The sequence below is a fragment of the Grampus griseus genome (assembly GCF_964374135.1).
Source record: "Grampus griseus genome assembly, chromosome: 11".
In the NCBI taxonomy this organism is placed as follows: domain Eukaryota; kingdom Metazoa; phylum Chordata; class Mammalia; order Artiodactyla; family Delphinidae; genus Grampus; species Grampus griseus.
The window spans coordinates 66703756-66718821 of record NC_139005.1 but is presented as its reverse complement, the minus strand read 5'-3'; the positions used below and the strand labels follow the sequence as shown (position 1 = coordinate 66718821).

The 15066-nt window shown below is 38.1% G+C and overlaps 1 protein-coding gene across 1 annotated transcript in view; it reads right to left on the bottom strand.

The window, feature by feature from the left end:
- TMTC2 (transmembrane O-mannosyltransferase targeting cadherins 2) overlaps positions 1–15066 on the bottom strand; it is a 390337-nt gene that overhangs the window by 342790 nt on the left and 32481 nt on the right. The window lies entirely within an intron of this gene.

Here is a 15066-nt window from a genome sequence, read left to right as displayed (position 1 = left end):
ACTGAAAGGTAGAAAGTCTGATAAAGCAGCTAAAACCATAGGATAAAAATCAGTTCCTCCATGACATCCAGGCCAACAACTCACCCTGGGGAAAGATGTAGTTTTATGAATAAAGAAGACACTCCCCTTTATCCACTAAAGATAACATAGGCTCGTCCCTGGCGTACTAATTCAAGGGAACACAATCATTTTTGCCATTTGTCCTTTGCAAACTTGCAAATGGATAGAAAAGAAAAAAAAAAGTCCTTAATTATATTAGATCAAATGACTTAGAGTATTTTATTTAACTTGGAACTCTTAGAAACTTCTAAGAGAGGCAAAAAGAAAAATACCAGAGCAACTCAATGTCTCCTGTAAATTACTATTAGGAAAGTTGAGAATTGAAAGCTTGCTTTCCACACCAATGCACTTTCTTCCCTTCTCCCAACATATATTTATTATTCCACATCATTGCCTAAAATGCTTTCTTTTGAATGTGATCCTTTGAAGGACATCAGGGAATAGTCTTCCTTTGGGCGCTGGTATTGAGAGTAATATATTCCCTCTTTAAAATGCATACAGAAAAGCTCAATAGGGTGCTTGTGGCTTACTCTCAGGAAGCTTGAGCATCACAGATTTAAATCAACCTCAAATTTCTTCACAATCAATCAAATCTGTGGATGGAAAGTTCTGTGTTTTTTTAATCTTTAACTTCTGACTATTTAACCATTTTTATTTCCTGAACTATTTGCAATATGTATATAAACAAAGCCTAGAGGCAAGCCTATTATGTTGCATACAGTGGCATCTACTTCCTGTTCCCTTCCTGGGGCAGGCAGAGCTGCCTGCCATTTTAAATAAATATATTAATCATATGGCTATTTTTAAAAGTTTCCCACAGAGTGGTTGCTCTAAAGCAGTAAACAGAACTGTCTAGTCTCCCAGTGTGGATGCTTTGAGTGTAGGTTCAAATTCATTTCTAAACAGAGTTGCACATAACAATTTTAATTATTAACTTGACTCTCCCTGTAGTGTCATTTCAGACCTGACATTTAAAAAAAAAACACACGTTAGACTGTTCGGTTGGACATAACATAGGAAGAAATTATTTGGCTAAATTAGTGTTATATTTACCGTCATTCAACTTTATCGTTACATCAATGTGATTTTAAGTTTCTCAGAAGGATGGAGATTAAACAATACCATAATTTTACAACTCTAGTCAAAATTTTATTAGGGAAAAGACTCACGGCATTAGTCATTCAAAGCTTATCACCCTTCAGCACAATTTCTAAATGGATCAATCAATATTACCTCCCCTTGGACATTTTCTTTTAATGGTCATAAATTCTAACTAATCTTTAGTTGCTTACCTTTCATATGATTTAAGAATGTCTCAAATCATGGATACATTAGTGTATAAAAGTGGAGCATTTGTTCATCTGTAAGGTAAAAGGGAGATTAATACATCTCCCTACTAGATCTTAAAGGCTGTGCAGCTGGAACGTTCCTTAAAGTTAAAGACTTCATCTTGGATTAGCTGAAAGCAACCAATATTTTCCTTTTCCAACTGTCTATTCTTAGGTAAAGTCTATTGTGTGGAATACATTCAAAACAGCAAGTGGCAATCTTGGTTTGTACTTCTCAGAAATGTTAAAATGCTAGCAGTAATATAGCAATCACGGGACTAAACATCCATCATGGGAATAATGCCCAGACCGTAGAAAATGTTAGCCTCTTCAGACAAGGCCAAGGAAGAAAAGCACAGTGGGGTAAAGGTTTGTAATAAAAAAAATTATTCTGATATTATGTTGCAGTTGCCCTCACCATTTATATTACTGGAAAGCATGCATAATAGAATGCAACAGCTAAAAACAATGATGACTATAAAGCCACTGAAATCAAAGATGAATTTAAAAAGTCAAAACTGGCAGGCTTTTTATTATATGAACATTCTCACGGTACTTTATTGATACTGGAAGATGTTTAAAGCAACTCCAAGACAAAAGAAATTCTGTTTGTATACATAGGACATGTTTGTCAAAAAATAAGTTAATCACCTTGACAATTGTTGATAATTATTTTAATAAATGAGGAAATGGAAGAATATTGAGAATGCCAGAATGCTAACCTAAAATAATATTTAAATGTAGTCAAAATAATATTTAAAGTGAAGTTTAACTTTGATTAAATTTTCAGTACCATTTATTCACCATTTATGTTCTATCACTCACTTCCGAGGTACCTCAATGGAAAAGAAAAGACTTATACTGAGTGAGCAGGGCCTGGGCTAGGGTTAGGTGAGAAAGGCTTTCATCTCAGGTGCAAAACTTAAAACTCAGTAATCAAGATAAAGGAATTAACACAATATTTTAAAAATCAAGTTAATGCAAAAAAAAAAGTTTAAATAAACACAGGATCAATATTGTAACTGAGCAGGACCCTATAGGACCTTCCCAGGACAGACCCCCTCTATGTCCTCTGCCTGTCTCTTTTTGCAGAAAAGCTAGTTGCCCAGGCCTTCCCCGAGTCACAAAAGCCTGGTTCAAGAATTAATGATTGAAAGGATATGAACAGGTAGTAACAAAAGTAGCAGTTGGGCCAGGAGAACTGGTAACAATTAAAATAGTAAATCCTCCATATGGCAATCACAGAATCTTTAGTTCCTCCCTGAAGTACATAGATAACAGTATCTGATACACATTCCTGAGTTGTTTTACAGATACTGAAACTCCTACTGAATGGAAGAAGTTAACTACATGATGACCATGAGCACGTAGCCCACAGACCTGCTAGAGCCCAAGAATTGATCATGTTAACCCCTAAGACACCACGCTCTTACCCCACCATCAACCAAGCAGAGAACTGTGCATGAGAGGATCACACACCCTGTGACACCCCTCCCTCACCCTGTCTTTAAAAATGCTTCCCTGAAACACATCCAGGAGTTCAGGATTTTTGAGCATCAGCTGCCTAGACTCCTTGTTTGGTGCCTTAAAATAAACGCTGCTCTTTCCTTCACCACAACCTGGTGTCAGTAGATTGGCACATGGGTGAGCAGACCTAAGTTTGGTTCAGTAACAGTATTACACTGCTGACTTCTCCTTTTGCCTCAGACTGAAATATGGCTCAGCACAAGTGGTTACTGATTCTGCCTTTATTTGGATATTTGGTTCATTATTTTGATTTGGCATTAATTTGATTTTTTAAATATTAAATTAGCGTATAATTTACCTTATTACTAAGTTTTTGGCACTACCCCTTGCCCCTAAAATTTTGTGCTTGAGGCAAATATCTCCCTCACTTCCTCCTAGTTCCAGCCTGCTGTTTAGGATTCAATAAATAACTGTTGAATGAAGGACAGAATGTGTGAATTAACTTATGTCAATATTTCCTTGCCACCTGCAACAAATCTCAGACTCTTTCCAATATACTCTCTTGATACCTCCACTATGAGCACCCTTCTTTGTCAGGTACTTTATTTATATTACCTCTAATTCTCACAAGAACCCTTCAAGGTAAATACAACTCTTCTCATTTTATGACTGAGGAAAACGAGTCTCTGACAGTGACTTTCTCCTAACACAGGCCTTCAGTAAATATCGGTGGGATAATAATGACAAAGCCAATAAACAGAGACCTAGACTTTAACCCAAGTACATGTTCCTCTGGCTCAGCAATCGTCAACCCCATACAGCCATTCTTAAACCTCTCTCATTGGATTTTGGTGTTCCTCTTCTGTTTCCAGTAACAAGGGTGGTAGGCAGAATATTAAGATGACCCTCACAATCTCTGCCCCCTGGTGTCACTGCTGTGATCAAGGCAAAAGGGTGATTGTATGGGTGAGACTAATATAATCACATGAGCCCTTCCTTCAGAAGCAATGAGTGTCTCTAGCTGGTGACACAGGATATCAGAGAGATTTGAAACAGAAGGACTAAACACGCCATTGCTGGCTTTGAAGAGCGCTGCCCCCAGCTGAAAGCCAGCAAGGAAATGGGAACCTCAGACCCACAACCACAAGAAACTGGACTCGGTCAACTACCAGAATGAGCTTGGAAGCAGATCTTCCCCAGAGCCTCCAGATAAAAATCCAGTTGGTTCTTATGCTTTATCCTTGTTAGACTGTGAGCAGAGAACACAGCTGAGACTGCTAAGACTTACAGTAACTGTTTATGCAGCAATAGAAAACTTACATATCAACCCCTGCATAACTTCATCATAATATTACAAAGCATGGCAATTAGATAATTGTTCATCTGAGCTCCTTATTATCAAGGCCTAGGGATTAACCCACACACCCTGGTGTGACTTGCCCAAGGCCAGACACGTCAGAGGCACACAGCTGATGTTGAAGAGATGAATGAATTCGCACACTAGTTCTTCAATAAAGATTTAAGGTACTGACAGTAATGATGAAAAAGAAGCAACTTACGTCTAACATGGGCCCTAAATCAGTATTCGTGGGCTAAACTTTGCCACTGTATACCATGCTATGTAATTGAAGGAACACACATTTCAAAGACCAGTTCCACAACTATGCAAACTTGGGATATTTACTTGGATATAATCTCACCTTCAATTTATAATCTATAAAGAACTACACAACTTTAGATATAGAATGACTTTTGCATTGTATGCCCCACAAAGAAGATAGACAAAATATCCTCTTTTTTTTAATAAATTTATTTAAAAAAAAAATAAATTGGTGCAGCCACAATAAAAATAAAACTACCATATGATCCAGCAATTCCAATTCTGGGTATTTACCCGAAAAACACAAAAACACTAATTCAAAAAGATATATTCACCCCTATATTCATCACAGCATTATTTACAATAGCCAAGATATGGAAACAACCTAAGTGTCCATCTATAGATGAATGAATAAAGAAGATGTTTTACACACACACACACACACACAGGAATATTAGTCAGCCATAAAAAAGAATGAAATCGTGCCATTTTTGACAACATGGATGGACCTAGAGGGTATTATCCTAAGTGAAATAAGTCAGAGAAGGACAAATACCATATGATCTCACTTATATGTAGAACCTAAAAAACCCAAACAAACAGACAAAACAAAAAGACTCATAGATACAGAGAGCAAACTGGTGGTTGCCAGAAGGGAGAGGAGGGAGTGGGAGGCAAGATAGGTGAAGGGGATTAACAGGTACAAACATCCAGTTATAAAGTACGTACATCATGGGGATGTAAGATACAACATAAGGAATATTGTCAATAATATTGTAATAACTTTGTATGGTGACAGAGGGTTACTGGACTTATTGTGGTGATCATTTTGTACTTAAATGTTGAATAACTATATTGTACACCTGAAACTAATACAATATTGTATGTTAACTTTACTTCAATTAAGAAAAAGAAAAACTTGGAGGCTGGCGCCAAAGGCCGGTGATGCGCCGCGGGAGGCGGTGCAGGACCGCAGCATGGAGGGGATGGCCTAGCTGGGGCCCGAGGCCCTGCGTCGTCTGGCTGCAACGCGGGTCCTGCGCACGCTGCAGGGCTGAAGCCGCGGGGCAGGGAGCGCCCGAGGGGCCAGAAGACGAGCCAGGGCCCCCAGGTGGGTGCAGGCATCGTGTCCGCAGCCAGCGTCCCCGAGGCCACGCTTGGGCCATGATCACTCGGTGAAGCTGCGCTGCAACACCACGGCCGACTTCTTTCCGCGCTGTGAGGACCTGTGCGCACTGCAGGACTCAGTGCCTCTGCCCACCTTGTGCGCGTCCCTGTGGGAGGGCCTGCGGGACTTAAAGCCGACTGCCTCTGCTGGGTGGACTGGGCGCCACTCCTGAGCACCCTCTGCCCCTGATCTGTATCCAGAGCTTCTTCCAGCCACAGATGGGTGAGACAGTTATTTGTCAAGGTGTAAAGAACTCTATCACTCTTAAGAGAGTAAACTTCACAAGATGTAATCTGACATGGCAGGGAGCAGATCACATGGCCAAGATCTTAAAGGCCCATCATAATTTCCTGTGACTGTGACAGTAGAGAGTCCTTCCTCCTCAGAAATCGAAGAGGTCAATGATTCCTCAGAAAGTGTTCAGAAGAGCCAGAGAAAATCAGTTTGAAACAAGAAGCATTGCCGGTACAAAGTTATGACATGATACTATACATAGAGAATCCTAAAGATGCTAACAGAAGACTACGAGAGCTAATCAATGAATTTGGTAAAGTAATAGGGTACAAAATTAATGCACAGAAATCTCTGGCATTACTATACACTAATGATGAAAAATCTGAAAGTGAAATCAAGAAAACACTCCCATTTACCACTGCAACAAAAAGAATAAAATATCTAGGAATAAACCTACCTAAGGAGACAAAAGATATGTATGCAGAAAATTATAAGACACTGATGAAAGAAATTAAAGATGAGACGAACAGATGGAGAGATATACCATGATCTTGGATTGGGAGAATCAACATTGTGAAAATGACTCTACTACCCAAAGCAATCTACAGATTCAATGCAATCCCTATCAAACTACCACTGACATTTTTCACAGAACTAGAACAAAAAATTCAAAATTTGTATGGAAACACAAAAGACCCCGAATAGCCAAAGCAATCTTGAGAACGAAAAATGGAGCTGGAGGAATCAGGCTCCCTGACTTCAGACTATACTACAAAGCTACAGTAATCAAGACAGTATGGTACTGGCACAAAAACAGAAATATAGATCAATGGAACAGGATAGAAAGCCCAGAGATAAACCCATGCACATATGGTCACCTTATCTTTGATAAAGGAGGCAGGAATGTACAGTGGAGAAAGGACAGCCTCTTCAATAAGTGGTGCTGGGAAAACTGGACAGCTATATGGTACAAGTATGAGATTAGATCACTCCCTAACACCATACACAAAAATAAGCTCAAAATGGATTAAAGACCTAAATGTAAGGCCAGAAACTATCAAACTCTTAGAGGAAAACATAGGCAGAACACTCTATGACATAAATCACAGCAAGATCCTTTTTGACCCACCTCCTAGAGAAATGGAAATAAAAACAAAAATAAACAAATGGGACCTAATGAACCTTCAGAACTTTTGCACAGCAAAGGAAACCATAAACAAGACCAAAAGACAACCCTCAGAATGGGAGAAAATATTTGCAAATGAAGCAACTGACAAAGGATTAATCTCCAAAATTTACAAGCAGCTCATGCAGCTAAATAACAAAAAACAAACAACCCAATCCAAAAATGGGCAGAAGACCTAAACAGACATTTCTCCAAAGAAGATATACAGACTGCCAACAAACACATGAAAGAATGCTCAACATCATTACTCATTAGAGAAATGGCAATCAAAACTACAATGAGATATCATCTCACACCGGTCAGAATGGCCATCATCAAAAAATCTACAAACAATAAATGCTGGAGAGGGTGTGGAGAAAAGGGAACACTCTTGCACTGCTGGTGGGAATGTGAATTGGTACAGCCATTATGGAGAACAGTATGGAGATTCCTTAAAAAACTACAAATAGAACTACCACATGACCCAGCAATCCCACTACTGGGCACATATCCTGAGAAAAAGAGTCATGTACCAAAATGTTCCTTGCAGCTCTATTTACAACAGCCTGGAGATGGAAACAACCTAAGTGTCCATCATTGGATGAATGGATAAAGAAGATGTGGCACATATATACAATGGAATATTACTCAGCCATAAAAAGAAACGAAATTGAGCTATTTGTAATGAGGTAGATAGACCTAGAGTCTGTCACATAGAGTGAAGTAAGTCAGAAAGAGAAAGACAAATACCGTATGCTAACACACATATATGGAATTTAAGGAAAAAAAATGTCATGAAGAACCTAGGGGTAAGACAGGAATAAATACACAGACCTACTAGAGAATGGACTTGAGGATATGGGGAGGGGGAAGGGTAAGCTGTGACAAAGCGAGAGAGAGGCATGGACATATATACACTACCAAACGTAATGTAGATAGCTAGTGGGAAGCAGCCGTATAGCACAGGGAGATCAGCTCGGTGCTTTGTGACCGCCTGGAGGGGTGGGATAGGGAGGGTGGGAGGGAGGGAGACGCAAGAGGGAAGAGATATGGGAACATATGTATATGTATAACTGATTCACTTTATCATAAAGCAGAAACTAACACACCATTATAAAGCAATTATACTCCAATAAAGATGTAAAAAAAAAAAAGAAAGAAAAACTATTTTCTAAGAGAAGTATGTTCAAAGGCATGTCATTTACAAGAAGAAAAAAGTAAGAAGTAAACCTAATCACTTAGACTGACTGCCCATAAGCAGTTCTTAGAAAGGTAAAGCCACACATACACAAAAAGAAAAACAAATCACTGAATTAGCTGCTTAATGTTGACTTCCATCCATAACCCTAAATTCTACACAAAGGAGGGAGCTGGCATGAACACTGTGTATGTATTCATCTTTTAATCCCAAATACTTATCGTGATACCTAGTAACATAGTAGGTACTCAATACATGTTTTTTTTTAATGTGTGTAATCCCATTTATTTTTATACAATTTTTGAACACATTACATTTACAGTTATTATAAAATATTGGCTATATTCCCCGTGTTGTAGTCTGTAGACTACATCCTTGTAGTCTATCTTACACTCGATAGTTTGTACCTCCCACTCCCTTACCCCATTATGGCCCCTCCCCCGTCTTCCCACTGGTAACCACTAGTTTGTTCTCTGTATCTATGAGTCTGATTATTTCTTGTTACGTTGTTTAGATTCCACATATAAGTGATATCATACCGTATTTGTCTTTCTCTGTCTGACTTATTTCACTTAGCATAAAGCCCTCCAAGTCAATTCATGTTGCTGCAAATGGCAAAATTTCATTCTTTTTTATGGCTGCGTAGTATTCCTGTGTGTGTGTGTGTGTGTGTGTGTGTGTGTGTGTGTGTGTGTATCTGTATATAGATATATATACCACATCTTCTTTATCCATCCGTTGATGGACATTTAGGCTGCTTCCATAACTTAGCAATTGTAAATAATGCTGCTATGAACATTAGGGTGCATGTATCTTTTCGAATTAGTGTTCTTGTTTTTGTTTTTGTTTTCGGATATACACCCAGAAGTGAAACTGCTGTCAATACATGTTTATTGAACTCAAATAGCACTAAAATCTGTGATGATTTTTGTCATCCTTAAACATATATGCTACTGTCACCTTACAGCAATGAATTCACTATTTATAATTCAGCACACTTAAAATAAATGATATTTTCCAATATTCACTCTTTCTTAACTGCATTTCTATTATTCAATTTGCTTTCTTAACTGCATTTATGTAAACATAATGAATAGGGAAAGTGCTTCACCAGTGGGAAGTATTGTGAAGCAACTAAACAGATGCTAAGAAAAATTAAAATCAAAAAATTTTGGGGGCTTCCCTGGTGGCACAGTGGTTGGGAGTCTGCCTGCCAATGCAGGGGACATGGGTTTGAGCCCTGGTCTGGGAAGATCCCACGTGCGCCGCAACTACTGAGCCTGCACTCTGGAGCCCACGCGCCTGAAGCCCGTGCTCTGCAGCCGGAGAGGCCACCGCAATGGGAGGCCCGGGCGCAGCAGCGGAGAGTGGCCCCCTCTCGCCGCGGCTGGGGAGACTCCACATGCAGCGACAGGGACCCAACGCAGCCAAAAATAAAATAAATAATTTTTTTTTAAAAAAAAGAAAGAAAATACGTTGTTCCCATTCACATTCCCACCAACAGTGTGATCAAAGCTCCTTAATACAAGGGACCATTACTATAAATTCCATCTTAAAAGTGATTTTCAAAAAAAAAAAAATTTTTTTAAGATTTTTTTTAATATATTAGTCAAAGCCTTTAATTGTTATAATTATGTAAATACAGCCCACTATCATGATTCTGGTATTAGTATCCATGCTTTGAAATTCCCTTACAAGGTCCTCTTAGGGCAATTAACCTTTTTTGGATGGCACCCAAGAGGAATCTATATTTTAGCATATCCTCAGCTCCAGCTAACAGTGTTTTAGGTAGGTGCTGGAATATTCTGAATTAGAACTATAAAATTACTTAATTGTGTGACCTACAAAAATACAGATAAGCCATGCTTCCACATAGCTGAAAACCTAAATTAGTGCTCATCTATCTGTGAGTAACTACCACGTTCAGTTGTTCACTGAGACATTAAGATCAAGAGAACCAAAATGCAAAGAGGTTATAGCTGCACTTCAATATAACAGTAGCCAGAATAAATTTTTTTAAAAGCCCCAATGAGACATTTACTGTGACAAAAATCTGTATAAAAATCTATAGTAAAGCATGATAGAGATTTTTAAACTTCCAGAACCAGTATTACACAGCCAGTGTCAACTTGAAATTGACTTTGGTAAAGAGGGCTGAATAATTTTTCAAATACATAAAAAATAAATCCTGAAATTTAACACCAGCAAAACATTTTAACAATTCTTAGCTTCCAAAAATACCAGCCACAATTGCTACCAAATAAATTTCCATTGCTCTCCCACCCCAACATTTCTAAGCATTACCTCCCAGTTGACATGAAAATAAGAGGGGAAGGGGGCGAGGCAATGAACAACGAAGAAAAAGAGAAAGCCCTCATGACTCACAAATTAAACTTCCTATTAATCAGGAATTGGCTCTATGTTGTTTCTGCATATATTAGCATGATCCAAGAACTAAAGCTGAGCCATTTAGTCATTTATTACACACACTATTCCTCATAAAATAGAACCTTGCCAGCTAAACACTTAACTTGGTTTACTAGCTCCTGAATACACAGCAGTCTAATTGCAGTACACATGCATAACTAAACTGTATAGCTAAGATATTACTTTTGCCAAATCCCACATTTGTTCTTTTTCTTGACTTGGCCAAAAATGAAGCCTATTATTTATAGTTCAAGCCTGAAACTTTCAACAAATTGATAAGTAAACAAATTAATACATATACCAAGGATTTAAATAGAGACTTCTGATGCCTACAGTTTTAAGAGCACAGCTATAAATTTTTAGCCCCATATCCCCACTGTTCTAAAATTTGTATATGACCTACTAAATACTTCTCACAAATTATATTCTGACAGCATGTTATTTCTCCTTACTGAAAATATTACTGTACTCACTAACATATAATTTTCTTTCTTAAAAAGATGAGGAAAAACCCTGAACTCCTACATGCCAAGCCTTACCACCACACGGCCAGACACTCTGGAGCCCCACGTTGGCAACCTACAAAGTCACATTCGCTCAGTTCAGCGATAAGCCTGTTAGGTTGCCCGACACAATCTTCTGTGCTACATATTACACAGCAAATTTAAGTGGGGACAACTATCAAGTACTGTGCTTTGCAAGCTCTGAAACAATGCACATTTGTAAAGGTAGCAGCCAATATTCAATAGATTTTTTCATGTGTTGAATATATAAACACTGATAACTCGGAATTGATTCTAAATTCGCCAACTGTAATTACGAACATATGTGCGCATTACATAGCTACGGATGCACTTAAAATAATTACCTTATTGAAGATGTCTGCTTCTCCACAAGCTACTAGGAATAGCTGCAGAGCTCCTCTGAATGCAATAGCTTTCCATGTGCAAACACGTTAATCAGAACAACTTATATACTTGGAAAGGCAATATAGATATCTGTATACAGCACTTCTTCATTTTTTTACCTCCCTAGAAAATTTTATTTCACTGTTTCCAAGCAGATCTCACTTTGCAAGTGTGCCCATTAGAATTCTACAGGATAGGGTGGCTCCAATAATGTAAAGGGCACTGAGGTATGGTCACAGCTTCCTTTTCAGGATGTCTCCCCTAAATTTTTCTCATCCCTTTGTCTCTGATTCTGAGATTACTTAACCAGTTCACTCTTAAACTAATGGTTTCACTGAAGAATATTTATGTGACATATATAAAGCCGTACAATCAATAGGCTAAGATTGTTAATCTCTGTAGTGGACATGAGTTGAAGAGAACGGGCAATAGTTGAGAGCATTTACTGGAGACCCGAAAATCTGTCGCTGCCAAAACAATGTTGTTTAAGTGGACAGAGCTGTGGGCTGGGTACCCACCACCACTTCTTTCCTAGGGCACATAACTGAGAAGTGGCCCTGGGGCCACCCTCTTATTTTTCCAGCACAGATAATCATCCAGGAGAAGAACTCGAACAGATGAAAGCAGCTGATTGGGGGAAACACAACTCTGAGACAGGGAGTGGACCAGGCAGGCTCTGTTTTTCATTAAAAGTCTTACAGTATCTTTGACTTTTCAAATTAGAAGGATTACTTTAATAAAAACAAACTTGTTATAAAAATTAAGAAAGTCAAATAATCTCAAAACCAGTTTTAAGTAATAATGTTCCTACTGTTTAACAGGCTCCAGGGGTACACAAAATAGGAAACTGAGCAGGACCTCCATCTCTATTACCAAAGTTCTCAAAACCAGCGGGCCAGCCCAGAAGCAGGCAGTCCAGTTAGCTAAGTGATAATGGTGGCTGCGAGGGGACAAGAGGGCCTGGTATTTCCAGTTATTCTGATGTGTGTGTTCCAAATGCAGGAGACTTCCCGGTACCAGCAGGAATCAAAAGAAAACGAAGACCACATCCTTAGTTGTGGTTCTGCCACTATGTGAGATATTTTACATTCCTAATTTAGGTTCTCAAAACTCGACCTCAAGTGTTAAAAGGAGACGCCAAAATAACAAACATAAAAGTGCTTAACAGCTATAACTTGTATGGTAATTTAATATTCTGTTCTGCCACTTTGTTTTTTCTCTCCCACTCTCCCTCTCTCCCTCCCTTTCTCTCTTTTTCCTTCTCCTTTTTTTAACTTGTTGGACTATCCTGTCACTGGTGTGCTTTCAAGTGGAGCTGTGTTATGGAGTGATCTTTTCCCCCACCCCTCAGATTCCTGGGTAAAGTCTTGAATTAAAACTAGATTTTTTTTTAAGTTCTGTATCCCCTGTGTTGAGAATGAGACAGTCATTTCTGGAGAAGATTCGTTCACACCAATAAAAGAGAATCAAATTGGAAAATTCAAAGGCCCAACAGACAGAATGCAAATGGCTCTGAATAAGTAGTGTAGTTTAATCTTAGTGCAAGAGATAAATCAATACATACATAAAAAGGATTAGAAGCAAATATAACAGAGGGTTAAGAATGATGATAGGCTTGAGGTAGTAGAATTACAGTTTAACTCCTCTATTTTTTGTTTGTTTTTTATAATGAGCATTATGACTGGGAAAAAAGAAAATAAATGTTACAAGTGCTGTTTTTAAATTGTTTTAAGAAAACCAACATAAAAGATCAGAATTAGAGGGCAAACAAAGAAAACATCAGACTTTCCTTATTTAACAGGTCACTCAACTGTGTATCAGTCAAGAAAAGGGACTTTCCTAAGGATACAGAGCAATTCAAAGGTTGTATGGTATAATTGGTTAAAAGTAGACTATCTGAGCCCAAATCCTGCCTTTGCAACTTTCTAGCTATGTGACCTTGGGCAAATTACATTACATCTGGTGGCCTCAGTTTCTTTATCTGTAAAATACAGGTAACAACAGAACCTTCCGCCAGGGTCATTAGGAAGTCTACGTAAAGTGCCTGGGCCAATACCTGGCACATGTGAAAAATTCAATGTTTTTTTGCTAGGAAAAAGAATCGCACTGTCATTACCATCTCATTATCATCATCTGGGAGGTAGGCTTCACACATACTGTTCAGTCATCTATGGCTTTCCCTGTGTTTTTAATCTCAATCTGTGGGCACTATAAACAACTGGGGACCACTTCCAGTTAAGGGCAAAGAGACCCAGAACTATTTTTCTTGACAAATCATGCCAACTACTCATTGAAAAAATGAAATCCATAAATCATAATTTCAGTTTTCTAAAGCAACCTGATCAAAGGAAAATTTAATATTCAGAACAAATAAATTCACACTTAATGAAAACACCTCCAGCTATTAGGAAGCTGACAGAAAATTAAAGTCTAGAAAAGTGACTGGTAAAAAGAAAACTTACTTTGAATACACAGATTAGCAAGATCTTTTGAAAAAATAATTCCCCCAACTCCATTTCTAAATCTGGATGTATTCCAAAAATATTTTCTACTGATGGTTTTTTAAAAAGACATTTTATTAACATTTTTTTAAATCAAGAAAAAGGCTTCTTGCTCTAAATCTAGTTTATAATTTCCCTTCCTGCTCTCCTACCCTAGAAAAAAACATTCTGAAATTTTTGATAATTAATAGCAAGAGCTCTCAAAAATTCATTAGCTTAAAATGACCTTTGCCTTTCCTGATTCCCTATGGTTCACGGGTATCATCTCCTCAACACCAAGAGCAGAGAGATGTTTATTGTACAAGCATAATACCATCAAAGGTCATGAAGTCACTCAATATTTTTCCTAGATAAGTATAAATGGATACTGCTATCTACAAGAAACAAAATATGAGATAACGTCACTCAATAATAGCCATATGTTCTCAGAGAGTCATACCAGTTCTACCTCTAAAAGATGTATGATGGAATATAAGCCTGACAATTGATTATCAGTCTCTTTCCAAGTCTCCATCCAACAATTTTATTTCCTTCAAGTCTAACAAGTAACATAATTGTTATGTCCTTCCTATTTAAGACTGCCAGATGAGAGGCTCTGAGTAAATAGCCAATCTCCCTTCATTCCTCATTAAGGTAATGACAGATTCTTAATGCACACCACGGCACTTTCACATGACTCCAACATTAATAAATGATTGTTTCCGAATTTCCAGTCTAGCTTGCATGTCTCAATGCTCAAAACTGAGCTACATCAGAAGGAAACTGGACAAGATTTTCCTTCCCCAGGGCAATTAACCTTTATTATCACTAATTCTCCTAATAAATTATAAGAATAATTGATTCTTATAACAAATCCAGAAGCTCTTTGTGTCTTCATTTTACTGATGAGGAAATCAGACCGCAGAGAAATTAACTGAAATATCTCGGGCTGTAAGTGACAAAGGCTGGCACTCAAATGGTTACTTGGCAAGAAAGCCTATACTCTGCCTTTCAGCGCACTGAGCAGGCTA